Source organism: Ambystoma mexicanum, chromosome 8, assembly GCF_040938575.1.
Source record: "Ambystoma mexicanum isolate Mex_15411 chromosome 8, UKY_AmexF1_1, whole genome shotgun sequence".
Classification (NCBI taxonomy): Eukaryota; Metazoa; Chordata; class Amphibia; order Caudata; family Ambystomatidae; genus Ambystoma; species Ambystoma mexicanum.
The window spans coordinates 731,958,043-731,981,650 of NC_090929.1; the positions used below are offsets into that span (position 1 = coordinate 731,958,043).

At 46.2% G+C, this 23,608-nt stretch overlaps 57 non-coding genes and 9 pseudogenes across 57 annotated transcripts; all 66 read left to right on the forward strand.

Moving 5' to 3' along the window:
- The first annotated feature begins 91 nt into the window (after positions 1 to 91).
- Positions 92 to 210, forward strand: LOC138478678 (5S ribosomal RNA). Its single transcript, XR_011272523.1, has one exon. It is a non-coding gene; the product is annotated as a 5S ribosomal RNA (ribosomal RNA).
- Positions 211 to 316: 106 nt separating this feature from the next.
- On the forward strand, positions 317 to 435 carry LOC138476950 (5S ribosomal RNA). Its single transcript, XR_011270955.1, has one exon. It is a non-coding gene; the product is annotated as a 5S ribosomal RNA (ribosomal RNA).
- A 463-nt stretch (positions 436 to 898) lies between these two features.
- LOC138479589 (5S ribosomal RNA) lies at positions 899 to 1,017 on the forward strand. The gene has a single exon (XR_011273350.1). It is a non-coding gene; the product is annotated as a 5S ribosomal RNA (ribosomal RNA).
- A 106-nt stretch (positions 1,018 to 1,123) lies between these two features.
- Positions 1,124 to 1,232, forward strand: LOC138473997 (5S ribosomal RNA; annotated as a pseudogene).
- A 106-nt stretch (positions 1,233 to 1,338) lies between these two features.
- Positions 1,339 to 1,457, forward strand: LOC138477687 (5S ribosomal RNA). Its single transcript, XR_011271623.1, has one exon. It is a non-coding gene; the product is annotated as a 5S ribosomal RNA (ribosomal RNA).
- A 462-nt stretch (positions 1,458 to 1,919) lies between these two features.
- LOC138479590 (5S ribosomal RNA) lies at positions 1,920 to 2,038 on the forward strand. Its single transcript, XR_011273351.1, has one exon. It is a non-coding gene; the product is annotated as a 5S ribosomal RNA (ribosomal RNA).
- Positions 2,039 to 2,144: 106 nt separating this feature from the next.
- LOC138476951 (5S ribosomal RNA) lies at positions 2,145 to 2,263 on the forward strand. Its single transcript, XR_011270956.1, has one exon. It is a non-coding gene; the product is annotated as a 5S ribosomal RNA (ribosomal RNA).
- Positions 2,264 to 2,727: 464 nt separating this feature from the next.
- LOC138476953 (5S ribosomal RNA) lies at positions 2,728 to 2,846 on the forward strand. The gene has a single exon (XR_011270957.1). It is a non-coding gene; the product is annotated as a 5S ribosomal RNA (ribosomal RNA).
- Positions 2,847 to 2,952: 106 nt separating this feature from the next.
- Positions 2,953 to 3,071, forward strand: LOC138476954 (5S ribosomal RNA). Its single transcript, XR_011270958.1, has one exon. It is a non-coding gene; the product is annotated as a 5S ribosomal RNA (ribosomal RNA).
- A 106-nt stretch (positions 3,072 to 3,177) lies between these two features.
- Positions 3,178 to 3,296, forward strand: LOC138480090 (5S ribosomal RNA). The gene has a single exon (XR_011273805.1). It is a non-coding gene; the product is annotated as a 5S ribosomal RNA (ribosomal RNA).
- Positions 3,297 to 3,402: 106 nt separating this feature from the next.
- LOC138477942 (5S ribosomal RNA) lies at positions 3,403 to 3,521 on the forward strand. Its single transcript, XR_011271855.1, has one exon. It is a non-coding gene; the product is annotated as a 5S ribosomal RNA (ribosomal RNA).
- Positions 3,522 to 3,984: 463 nt separating this feature from the next.
- LOC138479591 (5S ribosomal RNA) lies at positions 3,985 to 4,103 on the forward strand. Its single transcript, XR_011273352.1, has one exon. It is a non-coding gene; the product is annotated as a 5S ribosomal RNA (ribosomal RNA).
- A 106-nt stretch (positions 4,104 to 4,209) lies between these two features.
- LOC138476956 (5S ribosomal RNA) lies at positions 4,210 to 4,328 on the forward strand. The gene has a single exon (XR_011270960.1). It is a non-coding gene; the product is annotated as a 5S ribosomal RNA (ribosomal RNA).
- A 464-nt stretch (positions 4,329 to 4,792) lies between these two features.
- Positions 4,793 to 4,911, forward strand: LOC138480239 (5S ribosomal RNA). Its single transcript, XR_011273939.1, has one exon. It is a non-coding gene; the product is annotated as a 5S ribosomal RNA (ribosomal RNA).
- Positions 4,912 to 5,017: 106 nt separating this feature from the next.
- LOC138478679 (5S ribosomal RNA) lies at positions 5,018 to 5,136 on the forward strand. The gene has a single exon (XR_011272524.1). It is a non-coding gene; the product is annotated as a 5S ribosomal RNA (ribosomal RNA).
- Positions 5,137 to 5,242: 106 nt separating this feature from the next.
- Positions 5,243 to 5,361, forward strand: LOC138476957 (5S ribosomal RNA). Its single transcript, XR_011270961.1, has one exon. It is a non-coding gene; the product is annotated as a 5S ribosomal RNA (ribosomal RNA).
- A 463-nt stretch (positions 5,362 to 5,824) lies between these two features.
- LOC138479592 (5S ribosomal RNA) lies at positions 5,825 to 5,943 on the forward strand. The gene has a single exon (XR_011273353.1). It is a non-coding gene; the product is annotated as a 5S ribosomal RNA (ribosomal RNA).
- A 106-nt stretch (positions 5,944 to 6,049) lies between these two features.
- LOC138476958 (5S ribosomal RNA) lies at positions 6,050 to 6,168 on the forward strand. Its single transcript, XR_011270962.1, has one exon. It is a non-coding gene; the product is annotated as a 5S ribosomal RNA (ribosomal RNA).
- A 106-nt stretch (positions 6,169 to 6,274) lies between these two features.
- On the forward strand, positions 6,275 to 6,393 carry LOC138477688 (5S ribosomal RNA). The gene has a single exon (XR_011271624.1). It is a non-coding gene; the product is annotated as a 5S ribosomal RNA (ribosomal RNA).
- Positions 6,394 to 6,855: 462 nt separating this feature from the next.
- On the forward strand, positions 6,856 to 6,974 carry LOC138479593 (5S ribosomal RNA). Its single transcript, XR_011273354.1, has one exon. It is a non-coding gene; the product is annotated as a 5S ribosomal RNA (ribosomal RNA).
- A 106-nt stretch (positions 6,975 to 7,080) lies between these two features.
- On the forward strand, positions 7,081 to 7,199 carry LOC138476959 (5S ribosomal RNA). The gene has a single exon (XR_011270963.1). It is a non-coding gene; the product is annotated as a 5S ribosomal RNA (ribosomal RNA).
- A 464-nt stretch (positions 7,200 to 7,663) lies between these two features.
- On the forward strand, positions 7,664 to 7,779 carry LOC138474164 (5S ribosomal RNA; annotated as a pseudogene).
- A 106-nt stretch (positions 7,780 to 7,885) lies between these two features.
- Positions 7,886 to 8,004, forward strand: LOC138479232 (5S ribosomal RNA). The gene has a single exon (XR_011273026.1). It is a non-coding gene; the product is annotated as a 5S ribosomal RNA (ribosomal RNA).
- Positions 8,005 to 8,110: 106 nt separating this feature from the next.
- LOC138477689 (5S ribosomal RNA) lies at positions 8,111 to 8,229 on the forward strand. Its single transcript, XR_011271625.1, has one exon. It is a non-coding gene; the product is annotated as a 5S ribosomal RNA (ribosomal RNA).
- Positions 8,230 to 8,692: 463 nt separating this feature from the next.
- On the forward strand, positions 8,693 to 8,811 carry LOC138476960 (5S ribosomal RNA). The gene has a single exon (XR_011270964.1). It is a non-coding gene; the product is annotated as a 5S ribosomal RNA (ribosomal RNA).
- Positions 8,812 to 8,917: 106 nt separating this feature from the next.
- On the forward strand, positions 8,918 to 9,036 carry LOC138478940 (5S ribosomal RNA). Its single transcript, XR_011272760.1, has one exon. It is a non-coding gene; the product is annotated as a 5S ribosomal RNA (ribosomal RNA).
- Positions 9,037 to 9,142: 106 nt separating this feature from the next.
- LOC138479529 (5S ribosomal RNA) lies at positions 9,143 to 9,261 on the forward strand. The gene has a single exon (XR_011273296.1). It is a non-coding gene; the product is annotated as a 5S ribosomal RNA (ribosomal RNA).
- A 101-nt stretch (positions 9,262 to 9,362) lies between these two features.
- LOC138476961 (5S ribosomal RNA) lies at positions 9,363 to 9,481 on the forward strand. The gene has a single exon (XR_011270965.1). It is a non-coding gene; the product is annotated as a 5S ribosomal RNA (ribosomal RNA).
- Positions 9,482 to 9,945: 464 nt separating this feature from the next.
- Positions 9,946 to 10,061, forward strand: LOC138474165 (5S ribosomal RNA; annotated as a pseudogene).
- A 106-nt stretch (positions 10,062 to 10,167) lies between these two features.
- LOC138476962 (5S ribosomal RNA) lies at positions 10,168 to 10,286 on the forward strand. Its single transcript, XR_011270966.1, has one exon. It is a non-coding gene; the product is annotated as a 5S ribosomal RNA (ribosomal RNA).
- Positions 10,287 to 10,392: 106 nt separating this feature from the next.
- LOC138476964 (5S ribosomal RNA) lies at positions 10,393 to 10,511 on the forward strand. The gene has a single exon (XR_011270967.1). It is a non-coding gene; the product is annotated as a 5S ribosomal RNA (ribosomal RNA).
- A 1,281-nt stretch (positions 10,512 to 11,792) lies between these two features.
- Positions 11,793 to 11,911, forward strand: LOC138476965 (5S ribosomal RNA). Its single transcript, XR_011270968.1, has one exon. It is a non-coding gene; the product is annotated as a 5S ribosomal RNA (ribosomal RNA).
- Positions 11,912 to 12,017: 106 nt separating this feature from the next.
- On the forward strand, positions 12,018 to 12,136 carry LOC138479810 (5S ribosomal RNA). Its single transcript, XR_011273550.1, has one exon. It is a non-coding gene; the product is annotated as a 5S ribosomal RNA (ribosomal RNA).
- Positions 12,137 to 12,242: 106 nt separating this feature from the next.
- LOC138478680 (5S ribosomal RNA) lies at positions 12,243 to 12,361 on the forward strand. The gene has a single exon (XR_011272525.1). It is a non-coding gene; the product is annotated as a 5S ribosomal RNA (ribosomal RNA).
- A 106-nt stretch (positions 12,362 to 12,467) lies between these two features.
- LOC138476966 (5S ribosomal RNA) lies at positions 12,468 to 12,586 on the forward strand. Its single transcript, XR_011270969.1, has one exon. It is a non-coding gene; the product is annotated as a 5S ribosomal RNA (ribosomal RNA).
- A 463-nt stretch (positions 12,587 to 13,049) lies between these two features.
- Positions 13,050 to 13,168, forward strand: LOC138480240 (5S ribosomal RNA). The gene has a single exon (XR_011273940.1). It is a non-coding gene; the product is annotated as a 5S ribosomal RNA (ribosomal RNA).
- Positions 13,169 to 13,274: 106 nt separating this feature from the next.
- On the forward strand, positions 13,275 to 13,393 carry LOC138480415 (5S ribosomal RNA). The gene has a single exon (XR_011274092.1). It is a non-coding gene; the product is annotated as a 5S ribosomal RNA (ribosomal RNA).
- A 106-nt stretch (positions 13,394 to 13,499) lies between these two features.
- On the forward strand, positions 13,500 to 13,618 carry LOC138476968 (5S ribosomal RNA). Its single transcript, XR_011270971.1, has one exon. It is a non-coding gene; the product is annotated as a 5S ribosomal RNA (ribosomal RNA).
- Positions 13,619 to 14,081: 463 nt separating this feature from the next.
- LOC138479594 (5S ribosomal RNA) lies at positions 14,082 to 14,200 on the forward strand. The gene has a single exon (XR_011273355.1). It is a non-coding gene; the product is annotated as a 5S ribosomal RNA (ribosomal RNA).
- Positions 14,201 to 14,306: 106 nt separating this feature from the next.
- Positions 14,307 to 14,425, forward strand: LOC138476969 (5S ribosomal RNA). The gene has a single exon (XR_011270972.1). It is a non-coding gene; the product is annotated as a 5S ribosomal RNA (ribosomal RNA).
- Positions 14,426 to 14,889: 464 nt separating this feature from the next.
- Positions 14,890 to 15,005, forward strand: LOC138474677 (5S ribosomal RNA; annotated as a pseudogene).
- Positions 15,006 to 15,110: 105 nt separating this feature from the next.
- LOC138476970 (5S ribosomal RNA) lies at positions 15,111 to 15,229 on the forward strand. The gene has a single exon (XR_011270973.1). It is a non-coding gene; the product is annotated as a 5S ribosomal RNA (ribosomal RNA).
- Positions 15,230 to 15,335: 106 nt separating this feature from the next.
- On the forward strand, positions 15,336 to 15,454 carry LOC138478776 (5S ribosomal RNA). The gene has a single exon (XR_011272612.1). It is a non-coding gene; the product is annotated as a 5S ribosomal RNA (ribosomal RNA).
- A 462-nt stretch (positions 15,455 to 15,916) lies between these two features.
- LOC138479595 (5S ribosomal RNA) lies at positions 15,917 to 16,035 on the forward strand. Its single transcript, XR_011273356.1, has one exon. It is a non-coding gene; the product is annotated as a 5S ribosomal RNA (ribosomal RNA).
- Positions 16,036 to 16,141: 106 nt separating this feature from the next.
- LOC138476971 (5S ribosomal RNA) lies at positions 16,142 to 16,260 on the forward strand. Its single transcript, XR_011270974.1, has one exon. It is a non-coding gene; the product is annotated as a 5S ribosomal RNA (ribosomal RNA).
- A 464-nt stretch (positions 16,261 to 16,724) lies between these two features.
- On the forward strand, positions 16,725 to 16,840 carry LOC138474166 (5S ribosomal RNA; annotated as a pseudogene).
- A 106-nt stretch (positions 16,841 to 16,946) lies between these two features.
- Positions 16,947 to 17,065, forward strand: LOC138476972 (5S ribosomal RNA). Its single transcript, XR_011270975.1, has one exon. It is a non-coding gene; the product is annotated as a 5S ribosomal RNA (ribosomal RNA).
- A 106-nt stretch (positions 17,066 to 17,171) lies between these two features.
- On the forward strand, positions 17,172 to 17,290 carry LOC138477692 (5S ribosomal RNA). Its single transcript, XR_011271627.1, has one exon. It is a non-coding gene; the product is annotated as a 5S ribosomal RNA (ribosomal RNA).
- Positions 17,291 to 17,753: 463 nt separating this feature from the next.
- LOC138474167 (5S ribosomal RNA) lies at positions 17,754 to 17,869 on the forward strand (annotated as a pseudogene).
- A 106-nt stretch (positions 17,870 to 17,975) lies between these two features.
- On the forward strand, positions 17,976 to 18,094 carry LOC138476973 (5S ribosomal RNA). Its single transcript, XR_011270976.1, has one exon. It is a non-coding gene; the product is annotated as a 5S ribosomal RNA (ribosomal RNA).
- Positions 18,095 to 18,200: 106 nt separating this feature from the next.
- On the forward strand, positions 18,201 to 18,319 carry LOC138477693 (5S ribosomal RNA). Its single transcript, XR_011271628.1, has one exon. It is a non-coding gene; the product is annotated as a 5S ribosomal RNA (ribosomal RNA).
- Positions 18,320 to 18,782: 463 nt separating this feature from the next.
- On the forward strand, positions 18,783 to 18,898 carry LOC138474168 (5S ribosomal RNA; annotated as a pseudogene).
- Positions 18,899 to 19,004: 106 nt separating this feature from the next.
- On the forward strand, positions 19,005 to 19,123 carry LOC138476975 (5S ribosomal RNA). The gene has a single exon (XR_011270977.1). It is a non-coding gene; the product is annotated as a 5S ribosomal RNA (ribosomal RNA).
- A 106-nt stretch (positions 19,124 to 19,229) lies between these two features.
- On the forward strand, positions 19,230 to 19,348 carry LOC138477694 (5S ribosomal RNA). The gene has a single exon (XR_011271629.1). It is a non-coding gene; the product is annotated as a 5S ribosomal RNA (ribosomal RNA).
- Positions 19,349 to 19,810: 462 nt separating this feature from the next.
- LOC138479597 (5S ribosomal RNA) lies at positions 19,811 to 19,929 on the forward strand. Its single transcript, XR_011273357.1, has one exon. It is a non-coding gene; the product is annotated as a 5S ribosomal RNA (ribosomal RNA).
- A 106-nt stretch (positions 19,930 to 20,035) lies between these two features.
- LOC138476976 (5S ribosomal RNA) lies at positions 20,036 to 20,154 on the forward strand. The gene has a single exon (XR_011270978.1). It is a non-coding gene; the product is annotated as a 5S ribosomal RNA (ribosomal RNA).
- A 464-nt stretch (positions 20,155 to 20,618) lies between these two features.
- LOC138474169 (5S ribosomal RNA) lies at positions 20,619 to 20,734 on the forward strand (annotated as a pseudogene).
- Positions 20,735 to 20,840: 106 nt separating this feature from the next.
- LOC138476977 (5S ribosomal RNA) lies at positions 20,841 to 20,959 on the forward strand. The gene has a single exon (XR_011270979.1). It is a non-coding gene; the product is annotated as a 5S ribosomal RNA (ribosomal RNA).
- Positions 20,960 to 21,065: 106 nt separating this feature from the next.
- Positions 21,066 to 21,184, forward strand: LOC138477695 (5S ribosomal RNA). Its single transcript, XR_011271630.1, has one exon. It is a non-coding gene; the product is annotated as a 5S ribosomal RNA (ribosomal RNA).
- Positions 21,185 to 21,647: 463 nt separating this feature from the next.
- LOC138474172 (5S ribosomal RNA) lies at positions 21,648 to 21,763 on the forward strand (annotated as a pseudogene).
- A 106-nt stretch (positions 21,764 to 21,869) lies between these two features.
- On the forward strand, positions 21,870 to 21,988 carry LOC138476978 (5S ribosomal RNA). Its single transcript, XR_011270980.1, has one exon. It is a non-coding gene; the product is annotated as a 5S ribosomal RNA (ribosomal RNA).
- Positions 21,989 to 22,094: 106 nt separating this feature from the next.
- On the forward strand, positions 22,095 to 22,213 carry LOC138477696 (5S ribosomal RNA). Its single transcript, XR_011271631.1, has one exon. It is a non-coding gene; the product is annotated as a 5S ribosomal RNA (ribosomal RNA).
- A 473-nt stretch (positions 22,214 to 22,686) lies between these two features.
- LOC138476980 (5S ribosomal RNA) lies at positions 22,687 to 22,805 on the forward strand. Its single transcript, XR_011270982.1, has one exon. It is a non-coding gene; the product is annotated as a 5S ribosomal RNA (ribosomal RNA).
- A 106-nt stretch (positions 22,806 to 22,911) lies between these two features.
- Positions 22,912 to 23,030, forward strand: LOC138476981 (5S ribosomal RNA). The gene has a single exon (XR_011270983.1). It is a non-coding gene; the product is annotated as a 5S ribosomal RNA (ribosomal RNA).
- Positions 23,031 to 23,136: 106 nt separating this feature from the next.
- LOC138479019 (5S ribosomal RNA) lies at positions 23,137 to 23,255 on the forward strand. Its single transcript, XR_011272832.1, has one exon. It is a non-coding gene; the product is annotated as a 5S ribosomal RNA (ribosomal RNA).
- Positions 23,256 to 23,361: 106 nt separating this feature from the next.
- On the forward strand, positions 23,362 to 23,480 carry LOC138479122 (5S ribosomal RNA). Its single transcript, XR_011272926.1, has one exon. It is a non-coding gene; the product is annotated as a 5S ribosomal RNA (ribosomal RNA).
- Positions 23,481 to 23,608: the final 128 nt, after the last annotated feature.

The window sequence follows — 23,608 nt, forward strand, 5'->3', positions numbered from 1 at the left end:
TTCAGGAAGTGAGCCATTTCTCAATTGCCTTTCAAAACTGCAAGGTCTAGCCGACTAGATGCTTAAAAGTACAAAACTCACTGGGACCAGAGCCTACGGCCACACCACACTGAATGCGCCCGATCTCGTCTGATCTTGGAAGCTAAGCAGTGTCGGGCCTAGTTAGTACCTGGATGGGAGACCGCCTGGGAATACCAGGTGCTGTAGGCTTTTTTGTGCTCCAAGTTCAGGAAGTGAGCCATTTCTCAATTGCCTTTCAAAACTGCAAGGTCTAGCCGACTAGATGCTTAAAAGTACAAAACTCACTAGGCCCTGAGCCTACGGCCACACCACACTGAATGCGCCCGATCTCGTCTGATCTCGGAAGCTAAGCAGTGTCGGGCCTAGTTAGTACCTGGATGGGAGACCGCCTGGGAATACCAGGTGCTGTAGGCTATTTTGTGCTCCATGATTAGTAATTGCACAACTTCTCAATTACTTTTCAAATTTGGTATGTTTCCAAAATAATTTTATCCCGTTTTATAGCGGAAATGTTGGACAACATTATGAGGGCTGGAGCTACCTATTTACATATAATTAGCATACAGGTAGTGTGTTCATGGGTAATAAATCGACTTTCACATGTAATGCAGTACAGAGAATATTGAGTCCTTCAAGAGGCATGAAAGAAAGCCGTTATTGTGTTGATTGTTCTCTCCACCTCCCTGCAACAGAAACAGGATGGATGGATTAAAGTTATCCTACCAGACATAGGAGTCCTGAATGGGCCCACCAGTCTTATATATCTCGCCTGATCGAGCCTGATCGAGCGATGAGCGTGGTATCATGTTGCAAGTGGCTGCATGGCTTAGCTTACTAAATGCAAATGCATAAGAGTAATATTCTTAGCATTTCTAGAGCCTACGGCCACACCACACTGAATGCGCCTGATCTCGTCTGATCTCGGAAGCTAAGCAGTGTCGGGCCTAGTTAGTACCTGGATGGGAGACTGCCTGGGAATACCAGGTGCTGTAGGCTTTTTTGTGCTCCAAGTTCAGGAAGTGAGCCATTTCTCAATTGCCTTTCAAAACTGCAAGGTCTAGCCGACTAGATGCTTAAAAGTACAAAACTCACTAGGCCCAGAGCCTACGGCCACACCACACTGAATGCGCCCGATCTCGGAAGCTAAGCAGTGTCGGGCCTAGTTAGTACCTGGATGGGAGACCGCCTGGGAATACCAGGTGCTGTAGGCTTTTTTGTGCTCCAAGTTCAGGAAGTGAGCCATTTCTCAATTGCCTTTCAAAACTGCAAGGTCTAGCCGACTAGATGCTTAAAAGTACAAAACTCACTAGGACCAGAGCCTACGGCCACACCACACTGAATGCGCCCGATCTCGTCTGATCTCGGAAGCTAAGCAGTGTCGGGCCTAGTTAGTACCTGGATGGGAGACCGCCTGGGAATACCAGGTGCTGTAGGCATTTTGTGCTCCATGATTAGTAATTGCACAACTTCTCAATTACTTTTCAAATTTGGTATGTTTCCAAAATAATTTTATCCCGTTTTATAGCGGAAATGTTGGACAACATTATGAGGGCTGGAGCTACCTATTTACATATAATTAGCATACAGGTAGTGTGTTCATGGGTAATAAATCGACTTTCACATGTAATGCAGTACAGAGAATATTGAGTCCTTCAAGAGGCATGAAAGAAAGCCGTTATTGTGTTGATTGTTCTCTCCACCTCCCTGCAACAGAAACAGGATGGATGGATTAAAGTTATCCTACCAGACATAGGAGTCCTGAATGGGCCCACCAGTCTTATATATCTCGCCTGATCGAGCCTGATCGAGCGATGAGCGTGGTATCATGTTGCAAGTGGCTGCATGGCTTAGCTTACTAAATGCAAATGCATAAGAGTAATATTCTTAGCATTTCTAGAGCCTACGGCCACACCACACTGAATGCGCCTGATCTCGTCTGATCTCGGAAGCTAAGCAGTGTCGGGCCTAGTTAGTACCTGGATGGGAGACTGCCTGGGAATACCAGGTGCTGTAGGCTTTTTTGTGCTCCAAGTTCAGGAAGTGAGCCATTTCTCAATTGCCTTTCAAAACTGCAAGGTCTAGCCGACTAGATGCTTAAAAGTACAAAACTCACTAGGCCCAGAGCCTACGGCCACACCACACTGAATGCGCCCGATCTCGTCTGATCTCGGAAGCTAAGCAGTGTCGGGCCTAGTTAGTACCTGGATGGGAGACCGCCTGGGAATACCAGGTGCTGTAGGCTATTTTGTGCTCCATGATTAGTAATTGCGCAACTTCTCAATTACTTTTCAAATTTGGTATGTTTCCAAAATAATTTTATCCCGTTTTATAGCGGAAATGTTGGACAACATTATGAGGGCTGGAGCTACCTATTTACATATAATTAGCATACAGGTAGTGTGTTCATGGGTAATAAATCGACTTTCACATGTAATGCAGTACAGAGAATATTGAGTCCTTCAAGAGGCATGAAAGAAAGCCGTTATTGTGTTGATTGTTCTCTCCACCTCCCTGCAACAGAAACAGGATGGATGGATTAAAGTTATCCTACCAGACATAGGAGTCCTGAATGGGCCCACCAGTCTTATATATCTCGCCTGATCAAGCGCTGATCGAGCGATGAGCGTGGTATCATGTTGCAAGTGGCTGCATGGCTTAGCTTACTAAATGCAAATGCATAAGAGTAATATTCTTAGCATTACTCGAGCCTACGGCCACACCACACTGAATGCGCCCGATCTCGTCTGATCTCGGAAGCTAAGCAGTGTCGGGCCTAGTTAGTACCTGGATGGGAGACCGCCTGGGAATACCAGGTGCTGTAGGCTTTTTTGTGCTCCAAGTTCAGGAAGTGAGCCATTTCTCAATTGCCTTTCAAAACTGCAAGGTCTAGCCGACTAGATGCTTAAAAGTACAAAACTCACTAGGCCCAGAGCCTACGGCCACACCACACTGAATGCGCCCGATCTCGTCTGATCTCGGAAGCTAAGCAGTGTCGGGCCTAGTTAGTACCTGGATGGGAGACCGCCTGGGAATACCAGGTGCTGTAGGCTTTTTTGTGCTCCAAGTTCAGGAAGTGAGCCATTTCTCAATTACCTTTCAAAACTGCAAGGTCTAGCCGACTAGATGCTTAAAAGTACAAAACTCACTGGGACCAGAGCCTACGGCCACACCACACTGAATGCGCCCGATCTCGTCTGATCTTGGAAGCTAAGCAGTGTCAGGCCTAGTTAGTACCTGGATGGGAGACCGCCTGGGAATACCAGGTGCTGTAGGCTTTTTTGTGCTCCAAGTTCAGGAAGTGAGCCATTTCTCAATTGCCTTTCAAAACTGCAAGGTCTAGCCGACTAGATGCTTAAAAGTACAAAACTCACTAGGCCCTGAGCCTACGGCCACACCACACTGAATGCGCCCGATCTCCTCTGATCTCGGAAGCTAAGCAGTGTCGGGCCTAGTTAGTACCTGGATGGGAGACCGCCTGGGAATACCAGGTGCTGTAGGCTATTTTGTGCTCCATGATTAGTAATTGCACAACTTCTCAATTACTTTTCAAATTTGGTATGTTTCCAAAATAATTTTATCCCGTTTTATAGCGGAAATGTTGGACAACATTATGAGGGCTGGAGCTACCTATTTACATATAATTAGCATACAGGTAGTGTGTTCATGGGTAATAAATCGACTTTCACATGTAATGCAGTACAGAGAATATTGAGTCCTTCAAGAGGCATGAAAGAAAGCCGTTATTGTGTTGATTGTTCTCTCCACCTCCCTGCAACAGAAACAGGATGGATGGATTAAAGTTATCCTACCAGACATAGGAGTCCTGAATGGGCCCACCAGTCTTATATATCTCGCCTGATCGAGCCTGATCGAGCGATGAGCGTGGTATCATGTTGCAAGTGGCTGCATGGCTTAGCTTACTAAATGCAAATGCATAAGAGTAATATTCTTAGCATTTCTAGAGCCTACGGCCACACCACACTGAATGCGCCTGATCTCGTCTGATCTCGGAAGCTAAGCAGTGTCGGGCCTAGTTAGTACCTGGATGGGAGACTGCCTGGGAATACCAGGTGCTGTAGGCTTTTTTGTGCTCCAAGTTCAGGAAGTGAGCCATTTCTCAATTGCCTTTCAAAACTGCAAGGTCTAGCCGACTAGATGCTTAAAAGTACAAAACTCACTAGGCCCAGAGCCTACGGCCACACCACACTGAATGCGCCCGATCTCGTCTGATCTCGGAAGCTAAGCAGTGTCGGGCCTAGTTAGTACCTGGATGGGAGACCGCCTGGGAATACCAGGTGCTGTAGGCTATTTTGTGCTCCATGATTAGTAATTGCGCAACTTCTCAATTACTTTTCAAATTTGGTATGTTTCCAAAATAATTTTATCCCGTTTTATAGCGGAAATGTTGGACAACATTATGAGGGCTGGAGCTACCTATTTACATATAATTAGCATACAGGTAGTGTGTTCATGGGTAATAAATCGACTTTCACATGTAATGCAGTACAGAGAATATTGAGTCCTTCAAGAGGCATGAAAGAAAGCCGTTATTGTGTTGATTGTTCTCTCCACCTCCCTGCAACAGAAACAGGATGGATGGATTAAAGTTATCCTACCAGACATAGGAGTCCTGAATGGGCCCACCAGTCTTATATATCTCGCCTGATCGAGCGCTGATCGAGCGATGAGCGTGGTATCATGTTGCAAGTGGCTGCATGGCTTAGCTTACTAAATGCAAATGCATAAGAGTAATATTCTTAGCATTACTAGAGCCTACGGCCACACCAGACTGAATGCGCCCGATCTCGTCTGATCTCGGAAGCTAAGCAGTGTCAGGCCTAGTTAGTACCTGGATGGGAGACCGCCTGGGAATACCAGGTGCTGTAGGCTTTTTTGTGCTCCAAGTTCAGGAAGTGAGCCATTTCTCAATTGCCTTTCAAAACTGCAAGGTCTAGCCGACTAGATGCTTAAAAGTACAAAACTCACTGGGACCAGAGCCTACGGCCACACCACACTGAATGCGCCCGATCTCGTCTGATCTTGGAAGCTAAGCAGTGTCGGGCCTAGTTAGTACCTGGATGGGAGACCGCCTGGGAATACCAGGTGCTGTAGGCTTTTTTGTGCTCCAAGTTCAGGAAGTGAGCCATTTCTCAATTGCCTTTCAAAACTGCAAGGTCTAGCCGACTAGATGCTTAAAAGTACAAAACTCACTAGGCCCTGAGCCTACGGCCACACCACACTGAATGCGCCCGATCTCGTCTGATCTCGGAAGCTAAGCAGTGTCGGGCCTAGTTAGTACCTGGATGGGAGACCGCCTGGGAATACCAGGTGCTGTAGGCTATTTTGTGCTCCATGATTAGTAATTGCACAACTTCTCAATTACTTTTCAAATTTGGTATGTTTCCAAAATAATTTTATCCCGTTTTATAGCGGAAATGTTGGACAACATTATGAGGGCTGGAGCTACCTATTTACATATAATTAGCATACAGGTAGTGTGTTCATGGGTAATAAATCGACTTTCACATGTAATGCAGTACAGAGAATATTGAGTCCTTCAAGAGGCATGAAAGAAAGCCGTTATTGTGTTGATTGTTCTCTCCACCTCCCTGCAACAGAAACAGGATGGATGGATTAAAGTTATCCTACCAGACATAGAAGTCCTGAATGGGCCCACCAGTCTTATATATCTCGCCTGATCGAGCCTGATCGAGCGATGAGCGTGGTATCATGTTGCAAGTGGCTGCATGGCTTAGCTTACTAAATGCAAATGCATAAGAGTAATATTCTTAGCATTTCTAGAGCCTACGGCCACACCACACTGAATGCGCCTGATCTCGTCTGATCTCGGAAGCTAAGCAGTGTCGGGCCTAGTTAGTACCTGGATGGGAGACTGCCTGGGAATACCAGGTGCTGTAGGCTTTTTTGTGCTCCAAGTTCAGGAAGTGAGCCATTTCTCAATTGCCTTTCAAAACTGCAAGGTCTAGCCGACTAGATGCTTAAAAGTACAAAACTCACTAGGCCCAGAGCCTACGGCCACACCACACTGAATGCGCCCGATCTCGTCTGATCTCGGAAGCTAAGCAGTGTCGGGCCTAGTTAGTACCTGGATGGGAGACCGCCTGGGAATACCAGGTGCTGTAGGCTTTTTTGTGCTCCAAGTTCAGGAAGTGAGCCATTTCTCAATTGCCTTTCAAAACTGCAAGGTCTAGCCGACTAGATGCTTAAAAGTACAAAACTCACTAGGACCAGAGCCTACGGCCACACCACACTGAATGCGCCCGATCTCGTCTGATCTCGGAAGCTAAGCAGTGTCGGGCCTAGTTAGTACCTGGATGGGAGACCGCCTGGGAATACCAGGTGCTGTAGGCATTTTGTGCTCCATGATTAGTAATTGCACAACTTCTCAATTACTTTTCAAATTTGGTATGTTTCCAAAATAATTTTATCCCGTTTTATAGCGGAAATGTTGGACAACATTATGAGGGCTGGAGCTACCTATTTACATATAATTAGCATACAGGTAGTGTGTTCATGGGTAATAAATCGACTTTCACATGTAATGCAGTACAGAGAATATTGAGTCCTTCAAGAGGCATGAAAGAAAGCCGTTATTGTGTTGATTGTTCTCTCCACCTCCCTGCAACAGAAACAGGATGGATGGATTAAAGTTATCCTACCAGACATAGGAGTCCTGAATGGGCCCACCAGTCTTATATATCTCGCCTGATCGAGCCTGATCGAGCGATGAGCGTGGTATCATGTTGCAAGTGGCTGCATGGCTTAGCTTACTAAATGCAAATGCATAAGAGTAATATTCTTAGCATTTCTAGAGCCTACGGCCACACCACACTGAATGCGCCTGATCTCGTCTGATCTCGGAAGCTAAGCAGTGTCGGGCCTAGTTAGTACCTGGATGGGAGACTGCCTGGGAATACCAGGTGCTGTAGGCTTTTTTGTGCTCCAAGTTCAGGAAGTGAGCCATTTCTCAATTGCCTTTCAAAACTGCAAGGTCTAGCCGACTAGATGCTTAAAAGTACAAAACTCACTAGGCCCAGAGCCTACGGCCACACCACACTGAATGCGCCCGATCTCGTCTGATCTCGGAAGCTAAGCAGTGTCGGGCCTAGTTAGTACCTGGATGGGAGACCGCCTGGGAATACCAGGTGCTGTAGGCTATTTTGTGCTCCATGATTAGTAATTGCGCAACTTCTCAATTACTTTTCAAATTTGGTATGTTTCCAAAATAATTTTATCCCGTTTTATAGCGGAAATGTTGGACAACATTATGAGGGCTGGAGCTACCTATTTACATATAATTAGCATACAGGTAGTGTGTTCATGGGTAATAAATCGACTTTCACATGTAATGCAGTACAGAGAATATTGAGTCCTTCAAGAGGTATGAAAGAAAGCCGTTATTGTGTTGATTGTTCTCTCCACCTCCCTGCAACAGAAACAGGATGGATGGATTAAAGTTATCCTACCAGACATAGGAGTCCTGAATGGGCCCACCAGTCTTATATATCTCGCCTGATCGAGCGCTGATCGAGCGATGAGCGTGGTATCATGTTGCAAGTGGCTGCATGGCTTAGCTTACTAAATGCAAATGCATAAGAGTAATATTCTTAGCATTACTAGAGCCTACGGCCACACCAGACTGAATGCGCCCGATCTCGTCTGATCTCGGAAGCTCAGTGTCGGGCCTAGTTAGTACCTGGATGGGAGACCGCCTGGGAATACCAGGTGCTGTAGGCTTTTTTGTGCTCCAAGTTCAGGAAGTGAGCCATTTCTCAATTGCCTTTCAAAACTGCAAGGTCTAGCCGACTAGATGCTTAAAAGTACAAAACTCACTAGGCCCAGAGCCTGCGGCCACACCACACTGAATGCGCCCGATCTCGTCTGATCTCGGAAGCTAAGCAGTGTCGGGCCTAGTTAGTACCTGGATGGGAGACTGCCTGGGAATACCAGGTGCTGTAGGCTTTTTTGTGCTCCAAGTTCAGGAAGTGAGCCATTTCTCAATTGCCTTTCAAAACTGCAAGGTCTAGCCGACTAGATGCTTAAAAGTACAAAACTCACTAGGACCAGAGCCTACGGCCACACCACACTGAATGCGCCCGATCTCGTCTGATCTCGGAAGCTAAGCAGTGTCGGGCCTAGTTAGTACCTGGATGGGAGACCGCCTGGGAATACCAGGTGCTGTAGGCATTTTGTGCTCCATGATTAGTAATTGCACAACTTCTCAATTACTTTTCAAATTTGGTATGTTTCCAAAATAATTTTATCCCGTTTTATAGCGGAAATGTTGGACAACATTATGAGGGCTGGAGCTACCTATTTACATATAATTAGCATACAGGTAGTGTGTTCATGGGTAATAAATCAACTTTCACATGTAATGCAGTACAGAGAATATTGAGTCCTTCAAGAGGCATGAAAGAAAGCCGTTATTGTGTTGATTGTTCTCTCCATCTCCCTGCAACAGAAACAGGATGGATGGATTAAAGTTATCCTACCAGACATAGGAGTCCTGAATGGGCCCACCAGTCTTATATATCTCGCCTGATCAAGCGCTGATCGAGCGATGAGCGTGGTATCATGTTGCAAGTGGCTGCATGGCTTAGCTTACTAAATGCAAATGCATAAGAGTAATATTCTTAGCATTACTCGAGCCTACGGCCACACCACACTGAATGCGCCCGATCTCGTCTGATCTCGGAAGCTAAGCAGTGTCGGGCCTAGTTAGTACCTGGATGGGAGACCGCCTGGGAATACCAGGTGCTGTAGGCTTTTTTGTGCTCCAAGTTCAGGAAGTGAGCCATTTCTCAATTGCCTTTCAAAACTGCAAGGTCTAGCCGACTAGATGCTTAAAAGTACAAAACTCACTAGGCCCAGAGCCTACGGCCACACCACACTGAATGCGCCCGATCTCGTCTGATCTCGGAAGCTAAGCAGTGTCAGGCCTAGTTAGTACCTGGATGGGAGACCGCCTGGGAATACCAGGTGCTGTAGGCTTTTTTGTGCTCCAAGTTCAGGAAGTGAGCCATTTCTCAATTGCCTTTCAAAACTGCAAGGTCTAGCCGACTAGATGCTTAAAAGTACAAAACTCACTGGGACCAGAGCCTACGGCCACACCACACTGAATGTGCCCGATCTCGTCTGATCTTGGAAGCTAAGCAGTGTCGGGCCTAGTTAGTACCTGGATGGGAGACCGCCTGGGAATACCAGGTGCTGTAGGCTTTTTTGTGCTCCAAGTTCAGGAAGTGAGCCATTTCTCAATTGCAAAACTGCAAGGTCTAGCCGACTAGATGCTTAAAAGTACAAAACTCACTAGGCCCTGAGCCTACGGCCACACCACACTGAATGCGCCCGATCTCGTCTGATCTCGGAAGCTAAGCAGTGTCGGGCCTAGTTAGTACCTGGATGGGAGACCGCCTGGGAATACCAGGTGCTGTAGGCTATTTTGTGCTCCATGATTAGTAATTGCACAACTTCTCAATTACTTTTCAAATTTGGTATGTTTCCAAAATAATTTTATCCCGTTTTATAGCGGAAATGTTGGACAACATTATGAGGGCTGGAGCTACCTATTTACATATAATTAGCATACAGGTAGTGTGTTCATGGGTAATAAATCGACTTTCACATGTAATGCAGTACAGAGAATATTGAGTCCTTCAAGAGGCATGAAAGAAAGCCGTTATTGTGTTGATTGTTCTCTCCACCTCCCTGCAACAGAAACAGGATGGATGGATTAAAGTTATCCTACCAGACATAGGAGTCCTGAATGGGCCCACCAGTCTTATATATCTCGCCTGATCGAGCGCTGATCGAGCGATGAGCGTGGTATCATGTTGCAAGTGGCTGCATGGCTTAGCTTACTAAATGCAAATGCATAAGAGTAATATTCTTAGCATTACTAGAGCCTACGGCCACACCAGACTGAATGCGCCCGATCTCGTCTGATCTCGGAAGCTCAGTGTCGGGCCTAGTTAGTACCTGGATGGGAGACCGCCTGGGAATACCAGGTGCTGTAGGCTTTTTTGTGCTCCAAGTTCAGGAAGTGAGCCATTTCTCAATTGCCTTTCAAAACTGCAAGGTCTAGCCGACTAGATGCTTAAAAGTACAAAACTCACTAGGCCCAGAGCCTACGGCCACACCACACTGAATGCGCCCGATCTCGTCTGATCTCGGAAGCTAAGCAGTGTCGGGCCTAGTTAGTACCTGGATGGGAGACCGCCTGGGAATACCAGGTGCTGTAGGCTTTTTTGTGCTCCAAGTTCAGGAAGTGAGCCATTTCTCAATTGCCTTTCAAAACTGCAAGGTCTAGCCGACTAGATGCTTAAAAGTACAAAACTCACTAGGACCAGAGCCTACGGCCACACCACACTGAATGCGCCCGATCTCGTCTGATCTCGGAAGCTAAGCAGTGTCGGGCCTAGTTAGTACCTGGATGGGAGACCGCCTGGGAATACCAGGTGCTGTAGGCTATTTTGTGCTCCATGATTAGTAATTGCACAACTTCTCAATTACTTTTCAAATTTGGTATGTTTCCAAAATAATTTTATCCCGTTTTATAGCGGAAATGTTGGACAACATTATGAGGGCTGGAGCTACCTATTTACATATAATTAGCATACAGGTAGTGTGTTCATGGGTAATAAATCGACTTTCACATGTAATGCAGTACAGAGAATATTGAGTCCTTCAAGAGGCATGAAAGAAAGCCGTTATTGTGTTGATTGTTCTCTCCACCTCCCTGCAACAGAAACAGGATGGATGGATTAAAGTTATCCTACCAGACATAGGAGTCCTGAATGGGCCCACCAGTCTTATATATCTCGCCTGATCTCGCCTGATCGAGCCTGATCGAGCGATGAGCGTGGTATCATGTTGCAAGTGGCTGCATGGCTTAGCTTACTAAATGCAAATGCATAAGAGTAATATTCTTAGCATTTCTAGAGCCTACGGCCACACCACACTGAATGCGCCCGATCTCGTCTGATCTCGGGGAATACCAGGTGCTGTAGGCTATTTGTGCTCCATGATTAGTAATTGCACAACTTCTCAATTACTTTTCAAATTTGGTATGTTTCCAAAATAATTTCCGTTTTATAGCGGAAACTATTTACATATAATAGCACAGTAGTGTGTTTGTAGTGATTGTCTCTCCACCTCCCTGCAGTCCTGAATGGCCCACCAGTCTTATATTGCATGGACTATAGAGCCTAGGGATCTCGTCTGATCTCGGAAGCTAAGCAGTGTCCTCAATTGCCTTTCAAAACTGCAAGGTCTAGCCGACTAGATGCTTAAAACGGCACACCAACAGTCACCGCAACTTCTCAATTACTTTTCAAATTTGGTATGTTTCCAAAATAATTTTATCCCGTTTTATAGCGGAAATGTTGGACAACATTATGAGGGCTGGAGCTACCTATTTACATATAATTAGCATACAGGTAGTGTGTTCATGGGTAATAAATCGACTTTCACATGTAATGCAGTACAGAGAATATTGAGTCCTTCAAGAGGCATGAAAGAAAGCCGTTATTGTGTTGATTGTTCTCTCCACCTCCCTGCAACAGAAACAGGATGGATGGATTAAAGTTATCCTACCAGACATAGGAGTCCTGAATGGGCCCACCAGTCTTATATATCTCGCCTGATCAAGCGCTGATCGAGCGATGAGCGTGGTATCATGTTGCAAGTGGCTGCATGGCTTAGCTTACTAAATGCAAATGCATAAGAGTAATATTCTTAGCATTACTCGAGCCTACGGCCACACCACACTGAATGCGCCCGATCTCGTCTGATCTCGGAAGCTAAGCAGTGTCGGGCCTAGTTAGTACCTGGATGGGAGACCGCCTGGGAATACCAGGTGCTGTAGGCTTTTTTGTGCTCCAAGTTCAGGAAGTGAGCCATTTCTCAATTGCCTTTCAAAACTGCAAGGTCTAGCCGACTAGATGCTTAAAAGTACAAAACTCACTAGGCCCAGAGCCTACGGCCACACCACACTGAATGTGCCCGATCTCGTCTGATCTCGGAAGCTAAGCAGTGTCAGGCCTAGTTAGTACCTGGATGGGAGACCGCCTGGGAATACCAGGTGCTGTAGGCTTTTTTGTGCTCCAAGTTCAGGAAGTGAGCCATTTCTCAATTACCTTTCAAAACTGCAAGGTCTAGCCGACTAGATGCTTAAAAGTACAAAACTCACTGGGACCAGAGCCTACGGCCACACCACACTGAATGCGCCCGATCTCGTCTGATCTTGGAAGCTAAGCAGTGTCGGGCCTAGTTAGTACCTGGATGGGAGACCGCCTGGGAATACCAGGTGCTGTAGGCTTTTTTGTGCTCCAAGTTCAGGAAGTGAGCCATTTCTCAATTGCCTTTCAAAACTGCAAGGTCTAGCCGACTAGATGCTTAAAAGTACAAAACTCACTAGGCCCTGAGCCTACGGCCACACCACACTGAATGCGCCCGATCTCGTCTGATCTCGGAAGCTAAGCAGTGTCGGGCCTAGTTAGTACCTGGATGGGAGACCGCCTGGGAATACCAGGTGCTGTAGGCTATTTTGTGCTCCATGATTAGTAATTGCACAACTTCTCAATTACTTTTCAAATTTGGTATGTTTCCAAAATAATTTTATCCCGTTTTATAGCGGAAATGTTGGACAACATTATGAGGGCTGGAGCTACCTATTTACATATAATTAGCATACAGGTAGTGTGTTCATGGGTAATAAATCGACTTTCACATGTAATGCAGTACAGAGAATATTGAGTCCTTCAAGAGGCATGAAAGAAAGCCGTTATTGTGTTGATTGTTCTCTCCACCTCCCTGCAACAGAAACAGGATGGATGGATTAAAGTTATCCTACCAGACATAGGAGTCCTGAATGGGCCCACCAGTCTTATATATCTCGCCTGATCGAGCCTGATCGAGCGATGAGCGTGGTATCATGTTGCAAGTGGCTGCATGGCTTAGCTTACTAAATGCAAATGCATAAGAGTAATATTCTTAGCATTTCTAGAGCCTACGGCCACACCAGACTGAATGCGCCCGATCTCGTCTGATCTCGGAAGCTAAGCAGTGTCAGGCCTAGTTAGTACCTGGATGGGAGACCGCCTGGGAATACCAGGTGCTGTAGGCTTTTTTGTGCTCCAAGTTCAGGAAGTGAGCCATTTCTCAATTGCCTTTCAAAACTGCAAGGTCTAGCCGACTAGATGCTTAAAAGTACAAAACTCAGTGGGACCAGATCCTACGGCCACACCACACTGAATGCGCCCTATCTCGTCTGATCTTGGAAGCTAAGCAGTGTCGGGCCTAGTTAGTACATGGATGGGAGACCGCCTGGGAATACCAGGTGCTGTAGGCTTTTTTGTGCTCCAAGTTCAGGAAGTGAGCCATTTCTCAATTGCCTTTCAAAACTGCAAGGTCTAGCCGACTAGATGCTTAAAAGTACAAAACTCACTAGGCCCTGAGCCTACGGCCACACCACACTGAATGCGCCCGATCTCGTCTGATCTCGGAAGCTAAGCAGTGTCGGGCCTAGTTAGTACCTGGATGGGAGACCGCCTGGGAATACCAGGTGCTGTAGGCTATTTTGTGCTCCATGATTAGTAATTGCACAACTTCTCAATTACTTTTCAAATTTGGTATGTTTCCAAAATAATTTTATCCCGTTTTATAGCGGAAATGTTGGACAACATTATGAGGGCTGGAGCTACCTATTTACATATAATTAGCATACAGGTAGTGTGTTCATGGGTAATAAATCGACTTTCACATGTAATGCAGTACAGAGAATATTGAGTCCTTCAAGAGGCATGAAAGAAAGCCGTTATTGTGTTGATTGTTCTCTCCACCTCCCTGCAACAGAAACAGGATGGATGGATTAAAGTTATCCTACCAGACATAGGAGTCCTGAATGGGCCCACCAGTCTTATATATCTCGCCTGATCGAGCCTGATCGAGCGATGAGCGTGGTATCATGTTGCAAGTGGCTGCATGGCTTAGCTTACTAAATGCAAATGCATAAGAGTAATATTCTTAGCATTTCTAGAGCCTACGGCCACACCACACTGAATGCGCCTGATCTCGTCTGATCTCGGAAGCTAAGCAGTGTCGGGCCTAGTTAGTACCTGGATGGGAGACTGCCTGGGAATACCAGGTGCTGTAGGCTTTTTTGTGCTCCAAGTTCAGGAAGTGAGCCATTTCTCAATTGCCTTTCAAAACTGCAAGGTCTAGCCGACTAGATGCTTAAAAGTACAAAACTCACTAGGCCCAGAGCCTACGGCCACACCACACTGAATGCGCCCGATCTCGTCTGATCTCGGAAGCTAAGCAGTGTCGGGCCTAGTTAGTACCTGGATGGGAGACCGCCTGGGAATACCAGGTGCTGTAGGCTATTTTGTGCTCCATGATTAGTAATTGCGCAACTTCTCAATTACTTTTCAAATTTGGTATGTTTCCAAAATAATTTTATCCCGTTTTATAGCGGAAATGTTGGACAACATTATGAGGGCTGGAGCTACCTATTTACATATAATTAGCATACAGGTAGTGTGTTCATGGGTAATAAATCGACTTTCACATGTAATGCAGTACAGAGAATATTGAGTCCTTCAAGAGGCATGAAAGAAAGCCGTTATTGTGTTGATTGTTCTCTCCACCTCCCTGCAACAGAAACAGGATGGATGGATTAAAGTTATCCTACCAGACATAGGAGTCCTGAATGGGCCCACCAGTCTTATATATCTCGCCTGATCGAGCGCTGATCGAGCGATGAGCGTGGTATCATGTTGCAAGTGGCTGCATGGCTTAGCTTACTAAATGCAAATGCATAAGAGTAATATTCTTAGCATTACTAGAGCCTACGGCCACACCAGACTGAATGCGCCCAATCTCGTCTGATCTCGGAAGCTCAGTGTCGGGCCTAGTTAGTACCTGGATGGGAGACCGCCTGGGAATACCAGGTGCTGTAGGCTTTTTTGTGCTCCAAGTTCAGGAAGTGAGCCATTTCTCAATTGCCTTCAAAACTGCAAGGTCTAGCCGACTAGATGCTTAAAAGTACAAAACTCACTAGGCCCAGAGCCTACGGCCACACCACACTGAATGCGCCCGATCTCGTCTGATCTCGGAAGCTAAGCAGTGTCGGGCCTAGTTAGTACCTGGATGGGAGACCGCCTGGGAATACCAGGTGCTGTAGGCTTTTTTGTGCTCCAAGTTCAGGAAGTGAGCCATTTCTCAATTGCCTTTCAAAACTGCAAGGTCTAGCCGACTAGATGCTTAAAAGTACAAAACTCACTAGGACCAGAGCCTACGGCCACACCACACTGAATGCGCCCGATCTCGTCTGATCTCGGAAGCTAAGCAGTGTCGGGCCTAGTTAGTACCTGGATGGGAGACTGCCTGGGAATACCAGGTGCTGTAGGCATTTTGTGCTCCATGATTAGTAATTGCACAACTTCTCAATTACTTTTCAAATTTGGTATGTTTCCAAAATAATTTTATCCCGTTTTATAGCGGAAATGTTGGACAACATTATGAGGGCTGGAGCTACCTATTTACATATAATTAGCATACAGGTAGTGTGTTCATGGGTAATAAATCGACTTTCACATGTAATGCAGTACAGAGAATATTGAGTCCTTCAAGAGGCATGAAAGAAAGCCGTTATTGTGTTGATTGTTCTCTCCACCTCCCTGCAACAGAAACAGGATGGATGGATTAAAGTTATCCTACCAGACATAGGAGTCCTGAATGGGCCCACCAGTCTTATATATCTCGCCTGATCGAGCCTGATCGAGCGATGAGCGTGGTATCATGTTGCAAGTGGCTGCATGGCTTAGCTTACTAAATGCAAATGCATAAGAGTAATATTCTTAGCATTTCTAGAGCCTACGGCCACACCACACTGAATGCGCCTGATCTCGTCTGATCTCGGAAGCTAAGCAGTGTCGGGCCTAGTTAGTACCTGGATGGGAGACTGCCTGGGAATACCAGGTGCTGTAGGCTTTTTTGTGCTCCAAGTTCAGGAAGTGAGCCATTTCTCAATTGCCTTTCAAAACTGCAAGGTCTAGCCGACTAGATGCTTAAAAGTACAAAACTCACTAGGCCCAGAGCCTACGGCCACACCACACTGAATGCGCCCGATCTCGTCTGATCTCGGAAGCTAAGCAGTGTCGGGCCTAGTTAGTACCTGGATGGGAGACCGCCTGGGAATACCAGGTGCTGTAGGCTATTTTGTGCTCCATGATTAGTAATTGCGCAACTTCTCAATTACTTTTCAAATTTGGTATGTTTCCAAAATAATTTTATCCCGTTTTATAGCGGAAATGTTGGACAACATTATGAGGGCTGGAGCTACCTATTTACATATAATTAGCATACAGGTAGTGTGTTCATGGGTAATAAATCGACTTTCACATGTAATGCAGTACAGAGAATATTGAGTCCTTCAAGAGGCATGAAAGAAAGCCGTTATTGTGTTGATTGTTCTCTCCACCTCCCTGCAACAGAAACAGGATGGATGGATTAAAGTTATCCTACCAGACATAGGAGTCCTGAATGGGCCCACCAGTCTTATATATCTCGCCTGATCGAGCGCTGATCGAGCGATGAGCGTGGTATCATGTTGCAAGTGGCTGCATGGCTTAGCTTACTAAATGCAAATGCATAAGAGTAATATTCTTAGCATTACTAGAGCCTACGGCCACACCAGACTGAATGCGCCCGATCTCGTCTGATCTCGGAAGCTCAGTGTCGGGCCTAGTTAGTACCTGGATGGGAGACCGCCTGGGAATACCAGGTGCTGTAGGCTTTTTTGTGCTCCAAGTTCAGGAAGTGAGCCATTTCTCAATTGCCTTTCAAAACTGCAAGGTCTAGCCGACTAGATGCTTAAAAGTACAAAACTCACTAGGCCCAGAGCCTACGGCCACACCACACTGAATGCGCCCGATCTCGTCTGATCTCGGAAGCTAAGCAGTGTCGGGCCTAGTTAGTACCTGGATGGGAGACCGCCTGGGAATACCAGGTGCTGTAGGCTTTTTTGTGCTCCAAGTTCAGGAAGTGAGCCATTTCTCAATTGCCTTTCAAAACTGCAAGGTCTAGCCGACTAGATGCTTAAAAGTACAAAACTCACTAGGACCAGAGCCTACGGCCACACCACACTGAATGCGCCCGATCTCGTCTGATCTCGGAAGCTAAGCAGTGTCGGGCCTAGTTAGTACCTGGATGGGAGACCGCCTGGGAATACCAGGTGCTGTAGGCATTTTGTGCTCCATGATTAGTAATTGCACAACTTCTCAATTACTTTTCAAATTTGGTATGTTTCCAAAATAATTTTATCCCGTTTTATAGCGGAAATGTTGGACAACATTATGAGGGCTGGAGCTACCTATTTACATATAATTAGCATACAGGTAGTGTGTTCATGGGTAATAAATCGACTTTCACATGTAATGCAGTACAGAGAATATTGAGTCCTTCAAGAGGCATGAAAGAAAGCCGTTATTGTGTTGATTGTTCTCTCCATCTCCCTGCAACAGAAACAGGATGGATGGATTAAAGTTATCCTACCAGACATAGGAGTCCTGAATGGGCCCACCAGTCTTATATATCTCGCCTGATCGAGCGCTGATCGAGCGATGAGCGTGGTATCATGTTGCAAGTGGCTGCATGGCTTAGCTTACTAAATGCAAATGCATAAGAGTAATATTCTTAGCATTACTAGAGCCTACGGCCACACCAGACTGAATGCGCCCGATCTCGTCTGATCTCGGAAGCTCAGTGTCGGGCCTAGTTAGTACCTGGATGGGAGACCGCCTGGGAATACCAGGTGCTGTAGGCTTTTTTGTGCTCCAAGTTCAGGAAGTGAGCCATTTCTCAATTGCCTTTCAAAACTGCAAGGTCTAGCCGACTAGATGCTTAAAAGTACAAAACTCACTAGGCCCAGAGCCTACGGCCACACCACACTGAATGCGCCCGATCTCGTCTGATCTCGGAAGCTAAGCAGTGTCGGGCCTAGTTAGTACCTGGATGGGAGACCGCCTGGGAATACCAGGTGCTGTAGGCTTTTTTGTGCTCCAAGTTCAGGAAGTGAGCCATTTCTCAATTGCCTTTCAAAACTGCAAGGTCTAGCCGACTAGATGCTTAAAAGTACAAAACTCACTAGGACCAGAGCCTACGGCCACACCACACTGAATGCGCCCGATCTCGTCTGATCTCGGAAGCTAAGCAGTGTCGGGCCTAGTTAGTACCTGGATGGGAGACCGCCTGGGAATACCAGGTGCTGTAGGCATTTTGTGCTCCATGATTAGTAATTGCACAACTTCTCAATTACTTTTCAAATTTGGTATGTTTCCAAAATAATTTTATCCCGTTTTATAGCGGAAATGTTGGACAACATTATGAGGGCTGGAGCTACCTATTTACATATAATTAGCATACAGGTAGTGTGTTCATGGGTAATAAATCGACTTTCACATGTAATGCAGTACAGAGAATATTGAGTCCTTCAAGAGGCATGAAAGAAAGCTGTTATTGTGTTGATTGTTCTCTCCACCTCCCTGCAACAGAAACAGGATGGATGGATTAAAGTTATCCTACCAGACATAGGAGTCCTGAATGGGCCCACCAGTCTTATATATCTCGCCTGATCGAGCGCTGATCGAGCGATGAGCGTGGTATCATGTTGCAAGTGGCTGCATGGCTTAGCTTACTAAATGCAAATGCATAAGAGTAATATTCTTAGCATTACTAGAGCCTACGGCCACACCAGACTGAATGCGCCCGATCTCGTCTGATCTCGGAAGCTCAGTGTCGGGCCTAGTTAGTACCTGGATGGGAGACCGCCTGGGAATACCAGGTGCTGTAGGCTTTTTTGTGCTCCAAGTTCAGGAAGTGAGCCATTTCTCAATTGCCTTTCAAAACTGCAAGGTCTAGCCGACTAGATGCTTAAAAGTACAAAACTCACTAGGCCCAGAGCCTACGGCCACACCACACTGAATGCGCCCGATCTCGTCTGATCTCGGAAGCTAAGCAGTGTCGGGCCTAGTTAGTACCTGGATGGGAGACCGCCTGGGAATACCAGGTGCTGTAGGCTTTTTTGTGCTCCAAGTTCAGGAAGTGAGCCATTTCTCAATTGCCTTTCAAAACTGCAAGGTCTAGCCGACTAGATGCTTAAAAGTACAAAACTCACTAGGACCAGAGCCTACGGCCACACCACACTGAATGCGCCCGATCTCGTCTGATCTCGGAAGCTAAGCAGTGTCGGGCCTAGTTAGTACCTGGATGGGAGACCGCCTGGGAATACCAGGTGCTGTAGGCATTTTGTGCTCCATGATTAGTAATTGCACAACTTCTCAATTACTTTTCAAATTTGGTATGTTTCCAAAATAATTTTATCCCGTTTTATAGCGGAAATGTTGGACAACATTATGAGGGCTGGAGCTACCTATTTACATATAATTAGCATACAGGTAGTGTGTTCATGGGTAATAAATCGACTTTCACATGTAATGCAGTACAGAGAATATTGAGTCCTTCAAGAGGCATGAAAGAAAGCCGTTATTGTGTTGATTGTTCTCTCCACCTCCCTGCAACAGAAACAGGATGGATGGATTAAAGTTATCCTACCAGACATAGGAGTCCTGAATGGGCCCACCAGTCTTATATATCTCGCCTGATCGAGCCTGATCGAGCGATGAGCGTGGTATCATGTTGCAAGTGGCTGCATGGCTTAGCTTACTAAATGCAAATGCATAAGAGTAATATTCTTAGCATTTCTAGAGCCTACGGCCACACCACACTGAATGCGCCTGATCTCGTCTGATCTCGGAAGCTAAGCAGTGTCGGGCCTAGTTAGTACCTGGATGGGAGACTGCCTGGGAATACCAGGTGCTGTAGGCTTTTTTGTGCTCCAAGTTCAGGAAGTGAGCCATTTCTCAATTGCCTTTCAAAACTGCAAGGTCTAGCCGACTAGATGCTTAAAAGTACAAAACTCACTAGGCCCAGAGCCTACGGCCACACCACACTGAATGCGCCCGATCTCGTCTGATCTCGGAAGCTAAGCAGTGTCGGGCCTAGTTAGTACCTGGATGGGAGACCGCCTGGGAATACCAGGTGCTGTAGGCTATTTTGTGCTCCATGATTAGTAATTGCGCAACTTCTCAATTACTTTTCAAATTTGGTATGTTTCCAAAATAATTTTATCCCGTTTTATAGCGGAAATGTTGGACAACATTATGAGGGCTGGAGCTACCTATTTACATATAATTAGCATACAGGTAGTGTGTTCATGGGTAATAAATCGACTTTCACATGTAATGCAGTACAGAGAATATTGAGTCCTTCAAGAGTCATGAAAGAAAGCCGTTATTGTGTTGATTGTTCTCTCCACCTCCCTGCAACAGAAACAGGATGGATGGATTAAAGTTATCCTACCAGACATAGGAGTCCTGAATGGGCCCACCAGTCTTATATATCTCGCCTGATCGAGCGCTGATCGAGCGATGAGCGTGGTATCATGTTGCAAGTGGCTGCATGGCTTAGCTTACTAAATGCAAATGCATAAGAGTAATATTCTTAGCATTACTAGAGCCTACGGCCACACCAGACTGAATGCGCCCGATCTCGTCTGATCTCGGAAGCTCAGTGTCGGGCCTAGTTAGTACCTGGATGGGAGACCGCCTGGGAATACCAGGTGCTGTAGGCTTTTTTGTGCTCCAAGTTCAGGAAGTGAGCCATTTCTCAATTGCCTTTCAAAACTGCAAGGTCTAGCCGACTAGATGCTTAAAAGTACAAAACTCACTAGGCCCAGAGCCTACGGCCACACCACACTGAATGCGCCCGATCTCGTCTGATCTCGGAAGCTAAGCAGTGTCGGGCCTAGTTAGTACCTGGATGGGAGACCGCCTGGGAATACCAGGTGCTGTAGGCTTTTTTGTGCTCCAAGTTCAGGAAGTGAGCCATTTCTCAATTGCCTTTCAAAACTGCAAGGTCTAGCCGACTAGATGCTTAAAAGTACAAAACTCACTAGGACCAGAGCCTACGGCCACACCACACTGAATGCGCCCGATCTCGTCTGATCTCGGAAGCTAAGCAGTGTCGGGCCTAGTTAGTACCTGGATGGGAGACCGCCTGGGAATACCAGGTGCTGTAGGCATTTTGTGCTCCATGATTAGTAATTGCACAACTTCTCAATTACTTTTCAAATTTGGTATGTTTCCAAAATAATTTTATCCCGTTTTATAGCGGAAATGTTGGACAACATTATGAGGGCTGGAGCTACCTATTTACATATAATTAGCATACAGGTAGTGTGTTCATGGGTAATAAATCGACTTTCACATGTAATGCAGTACAGAGAATATTGAGTCCTTCAAGAGGCATGAAAGAAAGCCGTTATTGTGTTGATTGTTCTCTCCATCTCCCTGCAACAGAAACAGGATGGATGGATTAAAGTTATCCTACCAGACATAGGAGTCCTGAATGGGCCCACCAGTCTTATATATCTCGCCTGATCGAGCGCTGATCGAGCGATGAGCGTGGTATCATGTTGCAAGTGGCTGCATGGCTTAGCTTACTAAATGCAAATGCATAAGAGTAATATTCTTAGCATTACTAGAGCCTACGGCCACACCAGACTGAATGCGCCCGATCTCGTCTGATCTCGGAAGCTCAGTGTCGGGCCTAGTTAGTACCTGGATGGGAGACCGCCTGGGAATACCAGGTGCTGTAGGCTTTTTTGTGCTCCAAGTTCAGGAAGTGAGCCATTTCTCAATTGCCTTTCAAAACTGCAAGGTCTAGCCGACTAGATGCTTAAAAGTACAAAACTCACTAGGCCCAGAGCCTACGGCCACACCACACTGAATGCGCCCGATCTCGTCTGATCTCGGAAGCTAAGCAGTGTCGGGCCTAGTTAGTACCTGGATGGGAGACCGCCTGGGAATACCAGGTGCTGTAGGCTTTTTTGTGCTCCAAGTTCAGGAAGTGAGCCATTTCTCAATTGCCTTTCAAAACTGCAAGGTCTAGCCGACTAGATGCTTAAAAGTACAAAACTCACTAGGACCAGAGCCTACGGCCACACCACACTGAATGCGCCCGATCTCGTCTGATCTCGGAAGCTAAGCAGTGTCGGGCCTAGTTAGTACCTGGATGGGAGACCGCCTGGGAATACCAGGTGCTGTAGGCATTTTGTGCTCCATGATTAGTAATTGCACAACTTCTCAATTACTTTTCAAATTTGGTATGTTTCCAAAATAATTTTATCCCGTTTTATAGCGGAAATGTTGGACAACATTATGAGGGCTGGAGCTACCTATTTACATATAATTAGCATACAGGTAGTGTGTTCATGGGTAATAAATCGACTTTCACATGTAATGCAGTACAGAGAATATTGAGTCCTTCAAGAGGCATGAAAGAAAGCCGTTATTGTGTTGATTGTTCTCTCCATCTCCCTGCAACAGAAACAGGATGGATGGATTAAAGTTATCCTACCAGACATAGGAGTCCTGAATGGGCCCACCAGTCTTATATATCTCGCCTGATCGAGCCTGATCGAGCGCTGATCGAGCGATGAGCGTGGTATCATGTTGCAAGTGGCTGCATGGCTTAGCTTACTAAATGCAAATGCATAAGAGTAATATTCTTAGCATTTCTAGAGCCTACGGCCACACCACACTGAATGCGCCCGATCTCGTCTGATCTCGGAAGCTAAGCAGTGTCGGGCCTAGTTAGTACCTGGATGGGAGACCGCCTGGGAATACCAGGTGCTGTAGGCTTTTTTGTGCTCCAAGTTCAGGAAGTGAGCCATTTCTCAATTGCCTTTCAAAACTGCAAGGTCTAGCCGACTAGATGCTTAAAAGAACAAAACTCACTAGGCCCAGAGCCTACGGCCACACCACACTGAATGCGCCCGATCTCGTCTGATCTCGGAAGCTAAGCAGTGTCGGGCCTAGTTAGTACCTGGATGGGAGACCGCCTGGGAATACCAGGTGCTGTAGGCTTTTTTGTGCTCCAAGTTCAGGAAGTGAGCCATTTCTCAATTGCCTTTCAAAACTGCAAGGTCTAGCCGACTAGATGCTTAAAAGTACAAAACTCACTAGGACCAGAGCCTACGGCCACACCACACTGAATGCGCCCGATCTCGTCTGATCTCAGAAGCTAAGCAGTGTCGGGCCTAGTTAGTACCTGGATGGGAGACCGCCTGGGAATACCAGGTGCTGTAGGCTTTTTTGTGCTCCAAGTTCAGGAAGTGAGCCATTTCTCAATTGCCTTTCAAAACTGCAAGGTCTAGCCGACTAGATGCTTAAAAGTACAAAACTCACTAGGCCCAGAGCCTACGGCCACACCACACTGAATGCGCCCGATCTCGTCTGATCTCGTAAGCTAAGCAGTGTCGGGCCTAGTTAGTACCTGGATGGGAGACCGCCTGGGAATACCAGGTGCTGTAGGCTATTTTGTGCTCCATGATTAGTAATTGCACAACTTCTCAATTACTTTTCAAATTTGGTATGTTTCCAAAATAATTTTATCCCGTTTTATAGCGGAAATGTTGGACAACATTATGAGGGCTGGAGCTACC